The following is a 13,026-nucleotide window of genomic DNA, read 5'->3' as shown; positions in this document are numbered from 1 at the left end:
TACTGGCATATTATTGTCTCTGAATCAGTTGGGTAGTTATGCCTTGAAAATTTATACCCCACTTAAAAAAGGAAAAGGAGTCCATATGGTTTTTTCTAGCTCCACTAGCTTTAATTGGATCAAAAATGGAAATGTTTATCATACTCATCTCAGAGAGTGATGGATGGCACTCATGTTAATACAGGTTATATTGCATTACAGCAATTCTCTTGACAAAATAAATTTCTCTATAAGAAGAATTATTTTCAGGCCCCAGCATACAAGTATACTTCCAAGTGATATTTAATTTATTCATTCATCAGGGAAGGAATCAAGAAAGAGTTGACATTTGAGCAGAGTCTTTGAAGGATCAGAGGACTGATAAAATGTGGGCTTGGGAATGGAAGAGAGAAAGGATATTGAGGGCTGAAGGGGCATTTTGAGAGACACATTAAATACAAAAAAAAAATCTTACAACATTAAAAGATTTGTCAAAATCTTTTCTGTTTGAGTTCCAGCCCAAGTAAAATCTCCTTTGAGATGCCATGCACGAAACTTCCATACCCCCAACTTCCAGACAGAATTAATTAGCACCCCCCCTTTAGAGCTTCTATCTCACTATCTTCCTTATAGTACTTAGATTATCTTGTAATTGATTACATGCTTGTCTCGATACTAGCTGATGCATTACTTGAGGGTAAAAACCTGATATTCCACCTCTCAATTCAAGAATAACAGCGAAAGTATCATTTCGTTTATTGAATGCCTACTCCAAGCTAGGCATTGCTAAGCAGTTTACAGACATCAATATCCGATAATCCTTGCTATCCTTGCTATGTTGTGAAGAATACTATCACTTTTGCAGTTTTACAAATGAGATAAATGAGTACTAATGGAGTGGGGACACTTGCCCTGAGTTCCTTTACTGAGTGGCAGAGCTGGAGTGCCACGTAAGCACGTAGTATAGCTCCTAAGCATGCAATCTCACCCAAGATGCTTTGCTTCCTTTTCCCCAGCTCAGTGCCTGGTTCATGCTAAGTGCTCAAGAACTGTCTGTTGAATAAAGAAAGGAATGCATGAAGAAGAGTGTTTCAAGTGTATGATAGAGAGAAGTATGAAAAAACTTGTAAGACTTCCTTCCATGTGGTTAAAAAAAAAAAATCTGTCTGTGCATCAGTGAAGAACCTTCATAGTGTTGGCAAAGTAAACAACCTCTTGGAGTTTTCAAAATGGGATTTGCCCTGCATGCATTTAAAGCAGAAAGTCCTTGGGGCATCCCTGCAATTGTGCATCCACCCAGACTTGAAAGGCAAGTCCCCCTACCCACCACCGTCCTTCTAATGATGATAGGACCTAGACCTACTCCAGAGGCACTACATTCAGCCTTCTGAACAATTTCATCAGCATCATGCCCGATCCTTATTTCTTAAAACAGTAAGAAGGAACCCTGACAACCAGACTCTGGAACACAGCCCAGGTCCCAACAGTGCTTGCTGCAACAGGTTCCCATGATTTGCGACACGTGCTCGGGATGGACGACGGCGGGGTTTGCAAGCACTGCTGTAAAGGATGCTGAAGTGAGGAGCGCATGGGCAGAGTGAGCAGAAGAAACATGCGAACCGATAAGTTGGGGCCAGACAGAGGTGAGGAAGACACAGCTAGGAAACCACAGCAGCACCGGTAGCGGCGGCGGCGGCGGCGGCAGACTAACCTGTTGGAGGCTATTTACTGTTAAGAGGGTTTGGCAGAACTTGCAGGGCTAGAGGAGGGATTTCAGAGGTGGAACCAGGAACACTGGAGGTCACAGTGACCTGCTCGGTGAAGACAGTCTGAGGCTGTTTCTGCACAGCCCAGCAACCGAGAAGTCAGCCCTGCTCAACAACTTTGAAACACTCACCCAGCCGACCTGATGTGTTTGGGTGCTCACTGCCGGTGAGTAGGTGAGTGCACGCAATACTTTCTGTAACACAATCATGAGGAATGGAAAAATGAGTCACTCACTTCCAAATTTGTAACTTACCCATCAGAATTAACACAGTGATCGGCAAGTTTGCCTGAATAGCAATTCAGTGGTTTTTGCCTGTCTTCTCTTTACTTAAATATCTTCTTTACTCATTCTTTTCCCTCTACTATTGATAACATCCAGTATGTTGTCAAGGCATTGGCTGTGTAATAGTAAGTCATTATATCTCAAGTTCCCCTGAATCAGAATTCCCCAGAATGCATTGTAATGGAATCCTATCATGCATTCAACTTGTTCAAATGTATATAATGTAATTAAAAATGCATCAATCTTCCTGCAATTCAACAACAAAAAACCTCTTGATTAAAAAATGGGCAATAGACTTGAAGATACATATCTCCAAAGAAGATATACAAATGGCCAATTAGTCCATAAGAAAGATGGTCAGTATCACTAATCATTAGGGAAATGCAAATCAAAACCACAATGAGATACCACTTCACAGCCATTAGGATGGCTATTATAAAAACTGAACAACACAAAACCAGAAAATAACAAATGCTGACGAAGATGTGGAGAAACTGAAACTCTTGTGCAGTGCTGGTGGGACTGTAACATGATACAGCTATGGAAAACAAACTGGTGGTATCTTAACAAATTAAAAACAGGATTACTATATGATCCAGCAATTTCAGTTCTGGGTATATACCCAAAAGATTTGAAAACAGGGACTCACATATTTGTACACACAGATTTATAACAGCATAATTCACAACAGCTAAAAGATAGAAGTAAACCAAGAATCCATCAATAAATAAATGGATAAACAAAATGTGGTATACACATACAACAGAATATTATTCAGCTTTAAGAAGGAAGGAAATTTTGACATCTGCCATAACATGGTTGAACCTTAAAGACATTATGCTAAGTAAAATAAGCCAGTCTCAAAAAGACAAACATTGTGCAATTCCACGTACACGAGCCACCTAGAATAATCGAATTCACAGACAGAAAGTTGAATGGTGGTTACCAGCCATTAGGGAGGTGGGAGTTAGTGTTTAAAGAGGCCACAGGTTCAGTCTGGGAAGATGGAAAGAATTCTGGAGCTGGGCTGTGGTGATGGTTGCACAAATATGTGAACACACTTAATGTCACTGACCTATACATTTAAAAAAGGTTAAAATGGTAGATTTTGTTATGTATATTTTACCACAATTATAAAAAATGCATTTGCTAATAAATACTGTACTTTACGCATTACATATGTACACATATTGCATGAGATCGTTTATATAAATGATACACATTTTATTATAACTCATGGGTAACTTAAGAGGTTTTAACTGGTAATTTTTATTGTGTAATTATTGATTTTACAAGCTGAATTTCTAACCTGATCACTGTGTACGATGCAACTGCACTGAATATGCTCCTCAAATTTTAAGAAGACTGGTTATGGCAGAAGGGTGAAACAAGGCAGCCTAGACATATGTTATGGACGAAAGTATAGGGCACAGTATGATAGATAATTGTTCAAATCCCCAATAGTTTTCTCGGAATTCATGAGGTCACTAAGTATCCAAATCTCAAATGACATCTCCATCTCAGTTTTGACTGAGTAGCTATGGGCATCTGGGTGCCTTTTGTTTGTAAGAATCATTGGTCAAGATTCCAGCCAAGGACTTTTATTTCCTGGAAGTAAACGACAAGGTAAGTCAGCTTTATGTGAGTTCATATTGCTTTATGGATTTTTGCTGACAAAACACATCAAAATAGATTGCACATAAAAATTGGGGGTAAGCATTATAACCAGCAGTTTAAAAGGAAAATGCATGAAAGCCATAATAAATGGGAAAATTCAGTTTTATTACTTTCAAAAATTGTGTCAATCATCTAATCAACTGTCAGTTTAGCCATCCCTTTGTAATATGTTGTTGAAAACTCTACCATTGTCTACAGCCTCATTCCTAAAGCACCCACACATTTTTCTCTTTTCAACATAAGGAATTCATTTTCTACTCATAGTACCTTTTGCTGCAATCACATTCAATTCTGTGGGTCTTGGTGACAAAGTAGCCCTGAGAGCTATTACTGGAAATAGAAATAGGAAACAGTGGGATCTCTGAGCCTGTTAACTTCCTTATTTCAGAATCTTAACAGGAGAGTGCAGATGGGTCACTGGGAAAGAAAAGCCATGTTTTGAAATGGCGAAAACTTCTTCTCAAGCATAACATCTACTTTGCAGCCACAGGAAGGATATAATCCCTCTTTCCAGGTAAAAATGGCAGAACTCAGTCACAAAAAGGCTTATTTCTGGCCCTTTTTAGAGTCAATTAAATTCATTTCTTTTGACAATCTAGAACCAGAAGAAAACCTCCTGTGTTTAATGTACTGTGCAAAGAAACAAGGAATGGGCATCGTGTGTGTCTTTAAAGGCAATGGAAAGTATTGGCCATTTAACACAGAGAAACCTCAGGGGCACATCAGAAACCCTGCAGCCAAAAGAGGAAGGGCTTATCTTGCCAGTCTTCCCATATCCTACATAGAAACTCCTGGTGGTGAATATGATCTAACTCTAACCTGAGGCTTAGTTTTGTGATTGCCATCTCTCTTATTCTATGAAAGACAACCCTGGCAGGATATTGGAATGATTGATTCTGTACTTAGAACTGAGATTTCAGTTGATAGCGTTATCAGAAAATCTGAAAACCATGCTCCCCGGTCTACCTGGAAACTTGATTTTTTGCCAACAGGGGTATCCATCAAGGAGTACCTTTCACTTTAAAAGCACCAGCGTTTCAATACTGAAACTCTGAGTTTCAATTGAAAGGGAGAGAGGGAAAGGACAACTCAAGAGTTTCAATGGAAAGGGAGAGAGGGAAAGGAAAACAATCATATCTATATCCAGGTTATGCATCTCATTATTTTACATTGATTTCATAAATATTCCTAAACCTTTCTCAAGTCCTCTACATGAGATTGTTCTATGGGAATAAATGTGAAGACTTCTCTCCCCCAGGCATCTGTCCAAGTGCCAACAACAATTTCTACCTCTCTACATCTCAGCACAAAATATCTAATGTCAATTGGAGGCATTGGGACTGTCACTCTTAGAAGACAGGGAGTCTGTCTTGTTCAAGCTTTACCTCCTCAAGTTTTGCATGTGGCTTTGCCAAGGTGGGCAGTCTTGAATCTTATCGCAATATGCTTTACTTATCTCAGCAGCCATCATCTTAGTGGATTTCTCTGAAAAAGCTGCTTGTTCAAAACATTGTAATAATGAGGATTCCAAGAGCTGTTGTTGTTGTTTTTTAAGTAACCTAAATCTTAAGAACTTTAATTCTTGGCCTTACATGTAACAACTTCAGTAGCTCTAAGTAATTATTTTCATTCTATAGGTGCAGATAATGTTTATTGGTTTATACAAGGGTTGGAAATGTTACAGCTAGGAACATGGCCCATATTTTGTGATGACTACTCTTATGATTTACCATACTTTTTAATATTTTCAATGTTTTATTTTCTCATATTGGGGAAGAATTAATTTGGTGATATTCTATGATTCATGATACTGGACAAGACTCTGTATGCAGCAATGTGGAGAGAAAGTTCCCATAATTCTAGGCAATGAGTCAGATTCCAACAGGTCTCTGTGGCTGTCTCTCTTGACTGCCAAAGTGTAGACAGGATGATTAACTCAGCAGTTACTGCAGGCTTGGTGGTATGTAAGAAGTGAAAAAAGCAGTGCCTCTGATTCCCATGTTCAACACAGCTTATCATCTCACTGGTGAGATCAAAAGAACAGATAAGAAACAATAAGATACTGAGAGTTTAAACCATGAGGCATCAGCTACTTCAGCAAGGATTGGGCAAGCCTCCTTGAAGAAGTGAGACTTAAATCAGGCCTCGCAAGAAGACTATACTTTGAAAATACAAAAGAAAACTCATGGGCTTCCCTGGTGGCGCAGTGGTTGAGAGTTCGTCTGCCGATGCAGGGGACATGGGTTCGTGCCCTGGTCCGGGAAGATCCCACATACCGCGGAGCGGCTGGACCCGTGAGCCATGGCCTCTGAGCCTGCGCGTCCGGAGCCTGTGCTCTGCAACGGGAGAGGCCACAACAGTGAGAGGCTCGTGTACCACACAAAAAAAAAATCAACAAAAAAAACCTCACTACAGGATATAGAGAATAAAATGTAATATATTGTGCTATTAAAAAAACAACGATAAATAAAATATACATGTGTTTTAATTTTCTCGTGTTTGAAGAAAGAAACACAAGAATCTAAAAATGTGGCTAATCATGAGCGTGATTGATACGAAAAGGATGGAAAAGAAAAATCTAAATGTAATGTTTTTGTATTGTTCTGATGTCTGAATCATATGGACTATTTACTCAAAAGAGTAAACTAAATTTTAAGAAGAATGAGAGAATGCACCTAAGAATTTTCTTCTCTAAATGCAATGAAGTTTAAGAATTTTGGAAGAAAAATGTGTTCTGTGGGCAAAAAAGTATGGAAAAGACTGGCTTAAATTTAGGAATTCTTTACTTCCAGGTATTTCAGAGAATTCTGTAGGCTAGTTATTGTTAGTAACCAATGGGTAGTTAATACTCAACAGCATTTGCCAAATGTATCCAAATTTACTTTCTTCTTTTTCTTTCTTTCTGAAAGCACCTATTAATATCTTAAAGAGCAAAGTTTGAGAAATCCTATCCTATATATTAAAATGGCATGTTAATAAAACGCTCAACGAGGCAAAAAAAATGTGTGAGAGTGAGAAGGAACATGGCTGCCGTGAAGAACAAGGATACTGATTTGACTGAAGGGGTGAAGAGGTCAGGGAGTGATGGCCAATGACTTTGCATGTGAAGAGTAAACACATCATCCTTGGTACCCCGAATAGTGCCTGGTACACAGTCTGCCCTCAATTACTGTTTATTGAGTTCAACTGAAGCAAATTAGGAAAGGTTTTTCAAAATCAAACAGAGGAGTTTAGATTCAATATGATGAATTAATGAAGACTTCTTGATCACAGAAATGTCAAGGTTTAAGTGATCATGCTTTGGGAGATTGAGTGTGGGAGCAGGGAGCACATCAGCTTTGGAGTCAGGTGAGCTTGTCTGTTTTTATGACCATGGGCAAATTGCTAAACTCTTCTGAACTTCATTTTCTTCGTAAAGAAATGGGGAGGTAACACCCATCTTTTAGGATTAATGTGAGCATTAAATGAAATAATACATGCCTAGTTCCTAGCATGGAGTCTTATAAATTCTAGCTATTTTTTACTAGCTGGACAATGACATTATAAGCTAGTTGAAAAATGGAAGAGGAAATCAATAGGGAAGTAAAGGCAGCCTGGAACAGGGGGAGGGTAGTGTAAATGCATAAGAGAGACTCAAAGAAAAAAAACCAACAACAGGATCTGACTTTTAGAAGGGGACTTTCTACCTTTAAACATAATCATATTTTCCCAGTTACTTTCTTAAATATCTTTTAGAGGGTTCTGACTTGATCAGCAAAGTCTTTATGGGGTTTTCTTTTTCCTTTTTTTGACCATGTTGGGTGTCGTTGCTGCACGTGGGCTCTCTCTAGCTGCGGTGAGCGGGTTGCAGCACGCGGGCTTCTCATTGCAGACGCTTCTCTTGTTGCAGAGCACAAGCTCTAGGTGCGCAAGCTTCAGTTATTGCCGCACGTGGGCTCAGTAGTTGTGGCGCACGGGCTTAGTTTCTCCGAGGCATGTGTGATCTTCCTGGACCAGGGCTCGAACCCATGTCCCCTGCATTGGCAGGCAGATTCTTAACTGCTGCACCACCAGGGAAGTCTTATGGAGTTTTCTTAAAAAACAAAGAGAACATATTTTCCGGGGCAGAAAATTAACATAAAAAGTGATATTCTTTTTTTTTAAATTAATTTTTTTATTTTTGGCTGTGTTGGGTCTTCGTTTCTGTGCAAGGGCTTTCTCTAGTTGTGGCAAGCGGGGGCCATTCTTCATCGCGGGGTGCAGGCCCCTCACTATCATGGCCTCTCTTGTTGGGAGCACAGGCTCCAGACACGCAGGCTCAGTAGTTGTGGCTCACGGGCCTAGTTGCTCTGCGGCATGTGGGATCTTCCCGGACCAGGGCTCGACCCCGTGTCCCCTGCATTGGCAGGCAGATTCTCAACCACTGCGCCACCAGCGAAGCCCAAGAAGTGATATTCTTAATAGAGGGGCACTTTGAAAGGTCAGCACTGTATTCCAACCTCATGGATTAACTTACAAATGTAAAATGGTAACGAGTTTTCTAGTGAATTAAAAGAGCAGTGGTTTATTTTGGCAAATGATTATGTGGAGGATTCCATCCTAAGAACCAGCACAGCCCACCACGCAGATTTATAAAAAATAAGTATACTTGAAGAGAAGTTTAAATATGAATTTATATTAGCAACTCATGCTTGCTTAGAACGGTAGTGCTAAGGAAAGAAATGTGAATGTGTCCTATTAAAGGAATAATAGCAGGCTTCCTGCCAAAAGTGGCACTGTCCTTGCCTGAAGCCTTTTTAAGTAAGATGTGTCCCACCTTTACTTCCCCAAACAGGAAAAGAAAGAGATAAAGATGAGTCATTATGTTCACTCTGTTAACAAAATGATAAATTTAACTAGAAAAGAAGCTTACATGAAAAGTTTATTTTTCCTGAAAAATCATTTTAACTTTTGGCTTTACCTAAGTGTCATGAGAGATGAGCTATCTTTCCTGAGTCATACAGACTCAAAGGAAACGGAACTGGTCTTTGTTGCCAAAAAAAAAAAATCAGAGATAAATATTCAATGAAGCTGCAGAGTTATCTAAGCTGAAATAGTGTAGAGCACATGTGATTCCTCCACAGCCACCCATGAATAATTCCTGAGCAGAACTGGGTTTTTCTTTTCTTTCTGATAATCAGACCCCAACACAGAAACCATGTGCGGGTCTCCACCGCTTTGGTGGAGACTTTGGAATCTGCTTTGAACAACGGTTATGACAAACTAGTGCCATTGTACAAACTCTTATCCCCAAGCCTCTTAGCAACCTGTCTCCAATCATAGAAGGAAGAAAAAGGATCTAAGCATGCCACTCTCTTATTTAAAATCCTTCAATAAAAATCCTTTGAGGATAAATTCCAAACACTGGAATATGTAAAGGAGTAGATTTGAGTCCTTTCTACTGCTTAGGATCTCACATTGTCCCCAGCAAGTAGCTAATAAATGGCTAATGAATGGCTTGAGGTTTTCTGATTTTTCCTCCTGGTCAGGTTTGGAACACCCTCTCCCTTCTACACTCATCCTAGAGCAATCAATGGTAGTGCCATGCTATTCAGAAAGTGTTCTTTGATCATCCCCTGCAAAGCCCACCAGACTTAGTGCTTTCGCTGCATCTCTCTCATACTACTTATCTCTTCTAATCACATTGTGTTTAATTGCTTTCTCTCCCACTAGCTTATGAACTTTGTGAGAGCAGGACTATGTTCCTGTATCCCTAACACGCAGCACAGTTTGTGGCAGCTAGTAGATACTGGCAAATAAATGAAGTGAATGAAACTCAATTAGATTTCCACGACAAATGGCTTAATCCAGGTTTCAGAAACAGCTGAGGTCAGTGACAATTCTTAGGTACATCTAAGTTTTCCATAGATCATTGAGGCTGTTCAGTTTCTCAGTCTAGCTCCTTTGGAATATATAATATTTAAAAAAAAATCTTTCTCTTTACTTCAAATTCTTTCCCTATATATAATATTTTTAAAAAACCCTTTCTCTTTACTTCAAATGCTTTCCCTACGTAAGAATCACCAAGAAGACACTTGAACTCTAGATAAACCAGGAATTTCACATTCTTGGCAAACACTTCAAGGTTCTTTCTTCCCTGAAAGGAACCCTCTTCTATGAATCTGATAGAAAACTATGGTCCTTTTCTTATTCTCCTTGCTAGAGGCCATTTAGTGAATGCAGTGTGGCTTTTCTAGAGAAATCTGAGTGATCGGTGGAAATAAAACAAAAATACCACTGGAATGATATCAATCAGACTTATACCAGGAATATAAATTTCTATTCATCAGTCTCCTCATTTCAACATGCACACTGAAAAAAATGAAGGTTTAAAATGGAAATGTTGGGGTGTGCCTGCCCCTTTCGTGTGTTCGTAAACTGCTAAGATGCAACAGAGACAGGGAATTTTTTACTACTTTTGGGCTGAGTGACACAGAGATGAAGAAGGCAGCTTCTTTGTTTAATGATAGTTTGATAAAGCAATTTTATTGTTCCTACTAGTGGCTTTAGAAAAACATAATCCCCACTTAACTGCAGAGTACATATATTCCCTAAATAAACTTACTATTCTCTTCCTAAATAGAATTGTCTTAACAGTAGCACATTATATTCATCAAATACACACACACATATATGGTATTTATGTATGAGTGTCTGTGTGTGTATGTAATGAGTTTCCATGACTGTAACCCAAGCCTGCTCCCAAGATTATCCAAAACTTATCACATCATGCTGTCAGGAAGAATTCAACATTCTAGAGTCATCCTTTTTCTGTTTGTACAGTCTAACTATATGATAGTGATTGGGGTCTGTAGCTATCATTTGCCTTCTGAAATTACTTTGTCAGAAGCCGTACGGCTTTTTGTACCTTCAGGCATTATTTTTCTTTTAATTAAAAAAAAAAAAAAAGTTTAGGTGTGGTATTAGAAGTTACCACTCAAAAGTGTTCAAAGAGACCACATTTAATCAGAGTGAAAGGAAAGAGTAACATGGGGTAAATTGCTCTAGGCTTATCCTTCATGTTGTAGCCAGACTGGACTAAATGTCTCTTGTACTGGAGCTCTTTTTAAAAGACATTTTTGCTGTCACAGAGTGTGTGGAATATGAGGGTCAGATCTCCCCGTGACTGTCTCCCTCCACCATTCCTAAGCTTAGATATGGACCGTGAACCTGTAGATGGAAAGTGCCTCTGATAAAAGAGGAACCATCCGGAACACAGGCTTGCCCACAGAGGAAGAGTTCTGACGAAACAGCCAAAAATCAGGCTCAAATATCCAGCCTCTGCCATGTGAGTCTAAGGGAATGGGTTTATTCCTGTCGAGTTAAGAAATAACTCACAAGGCAGCAGGGGAACCAGACAACTCTGTTTCTTCCAAGAAGATAACTGAACTATTGGCCGTTCTTCTGGAAAATAACCCCACATTGGAAGGGTGGGAAGAGACCCAGAATTCCTTATCAAAATGCTGCCAAACTTGAAAAATAGGAAATTCTGTCTTGGAAATTTTATTGATTTAAAAACACATTTGAATGACATTTAAAAAATCAGGGTCATGTTTGTCAGAAATTGAACTCAGGTGATCCTGAGTATTTTCATGGCAATAGATTTTTAAAAATACAGAAAAAATAGTTTTATTTATTTTCAAAGCTAGGGTTGTAATCTCCTGAAACCTAATACATAATTTTGGCCGATATTTTCATGTAGCCTCTTTCTTCTTCAATGCCTAGAGATACGCAACTATAGTAATGATAAAGTCCTTCCATGCAAAATAGCTTAAAGTTTAAAAATATTTCACAATATTTTTTCAAATTAAAAATGAACTGAAAATATTTATCACACTATTCCTTTTTTTTGACCAACATGTCTGTGTCCTCGGGAGTGAGAAAATGAAATTAGTGATGATTTTCCTAATCCAGAATAAATTTTCCTTTTGCCTTGCATGCATTCTAGCCAGATGAGTGGGCAGTGATTTTGAAGGTTAACAATCTGCTTCCAGTCTTAGAAAGCAGGCAAGTCTCTAAAGAAAGAAGAAGAAAAAAAAAGCCTGGTCAACACAGACTTGAGATCTCCGTTTAGAGTTATGGGAAGTGCACGGACTTTAGTAATAAAGAGGAAAAAAAAATCCTGGCTCCGCTATTTATTAATGTTGTAATCTTAGGCAAATGGCTATTTCTGGCTGAGCCTCAGTTTCTCTGTTTTGAAAATGGAGAAAGAAACATCTCCCAGCGAGGGCCTGACAGTTAAATGATTTATTGTCTATTAAATACCTAGCTTGGAGCCTGACTCATGCTGTGGACTCTCAACCAAAATTATTTCCCTTGCCCTCTTCTCTCCTTCACACTATTCTTGCTTTTTCTTGCTTTCTGACTATACTGACCGCTCCTTCTCATTTTTTTTTTTAACTGAAACTAAAGGAATGAAAAGCTACCCTGACTTCTGAAAGTTAAGAAATCTGTGGTGCAACAGGCACATCCTGTCTCTGTGTGGCTTGAGTTATTCAGCATTATTCGTCGATCCAGTCGATCCATCGCTGCTTCTAAGCACAGGATCATTCCTGAAAGTTACTCCATAGAAGCCCTTTTAGGTAAAACATTTCATTAATCCCAGCTACTCCACTGCAGAGTAATATGTGATCACTGAATTCTGCTGACCTAGCAAAGTCATCTCTAACTTTATTTCTGATAGCCTTCAATTAGGATGGTCCAAAACAGCCTGAAAATATTTAATGCTGACACTCTTCCCCAAAAGCAAAACCTTCTGTAGGGTCTTTTCTGTGACTTGTTCTTTTATGTCAGTAGATTTGACAATCTTTCAGCACGGAAACACAAAGAGGGAAAAGGGGAGGGGGATAAAGAGAGAACCCAGGAGGGGAGTTGGGGAGAGAGGAAAGAAATCACAGAAAATTCTCAGCTTCGTGAGTGTTACAAATTGTGTTCCAAGTCATTTGCCCACATTTGTCGCCAGAGCTGAGATCTGTAAGTAAAGGTTGGAAGGACTGTCCAAAACAAACAAACAAACAAAAAACCTTTATGTCAACACAGCCTCTGTTTTTGTGACTGGGGCTTTTAAGAACAAAATATCACTTTTCCTAAAAAGCGAACTCTGAAAGTAACAGTATTTTCAACCCCAAGTGTCCCCCCTCCCCGCCCCTGCCTCCAGCAAATAAAGCTTCAGAAATGCAACACCTATCAAATATTTCCTCAGAAATCCCGGATTGCTGGGGTCATAAAGAGTTCTACTTTTTTTTTTTTTCTTTTTGACATTTACACAGATTGAGTTTGAGAGAGGAAGTGACTCTGAGTCC

At 39.1% G+C, this 13,026-nt stretch overlaps 1 long non-coding RNA gene across 1 annotated transcript in view; it reads left to right on the top strand.

Annotated features, from left to right (window-relative positions):
• The first annotated feature begins 1,477 nt into the window (after nt 1-1,477).
• The window catches only part of LOC137210507 (uncharacterized), a 45,933-nt gene continuing 34,384 nt past the window's right edge, over nt 1,478-13,026 (top strand). The window contains exon 1 of the long non-coding RNA XR_010936589.1: nt 1,478-1,919. This is a non-coding gene — a long non-coding RNA (uncharacterized lncRNA). The remainder of the gene's footprint in view (nt 1,920-13,026) is intronic.

The sequence above is a fragment of the Pseudorca crassidens genome, chromosome 17, assembly GCF_039906515.1.
Source record: "Pseudorca crassidens isolate mPseCra1 chromosome 17, mPseCra1.hap1, whole genome shotgun sequence".
In the NCBI taxonomy this organism is placed as follows: Eukaryota; Metazoa; Chordata; class Mammalia; order Artiodactyla; family Delphinidae; genus Pseudorca; species Pseudorca crassidens.
Note: the sequence above shows the minus strand (reverse complement) of the source record. Positions and strands in the feature narration are given on the sequence as shown.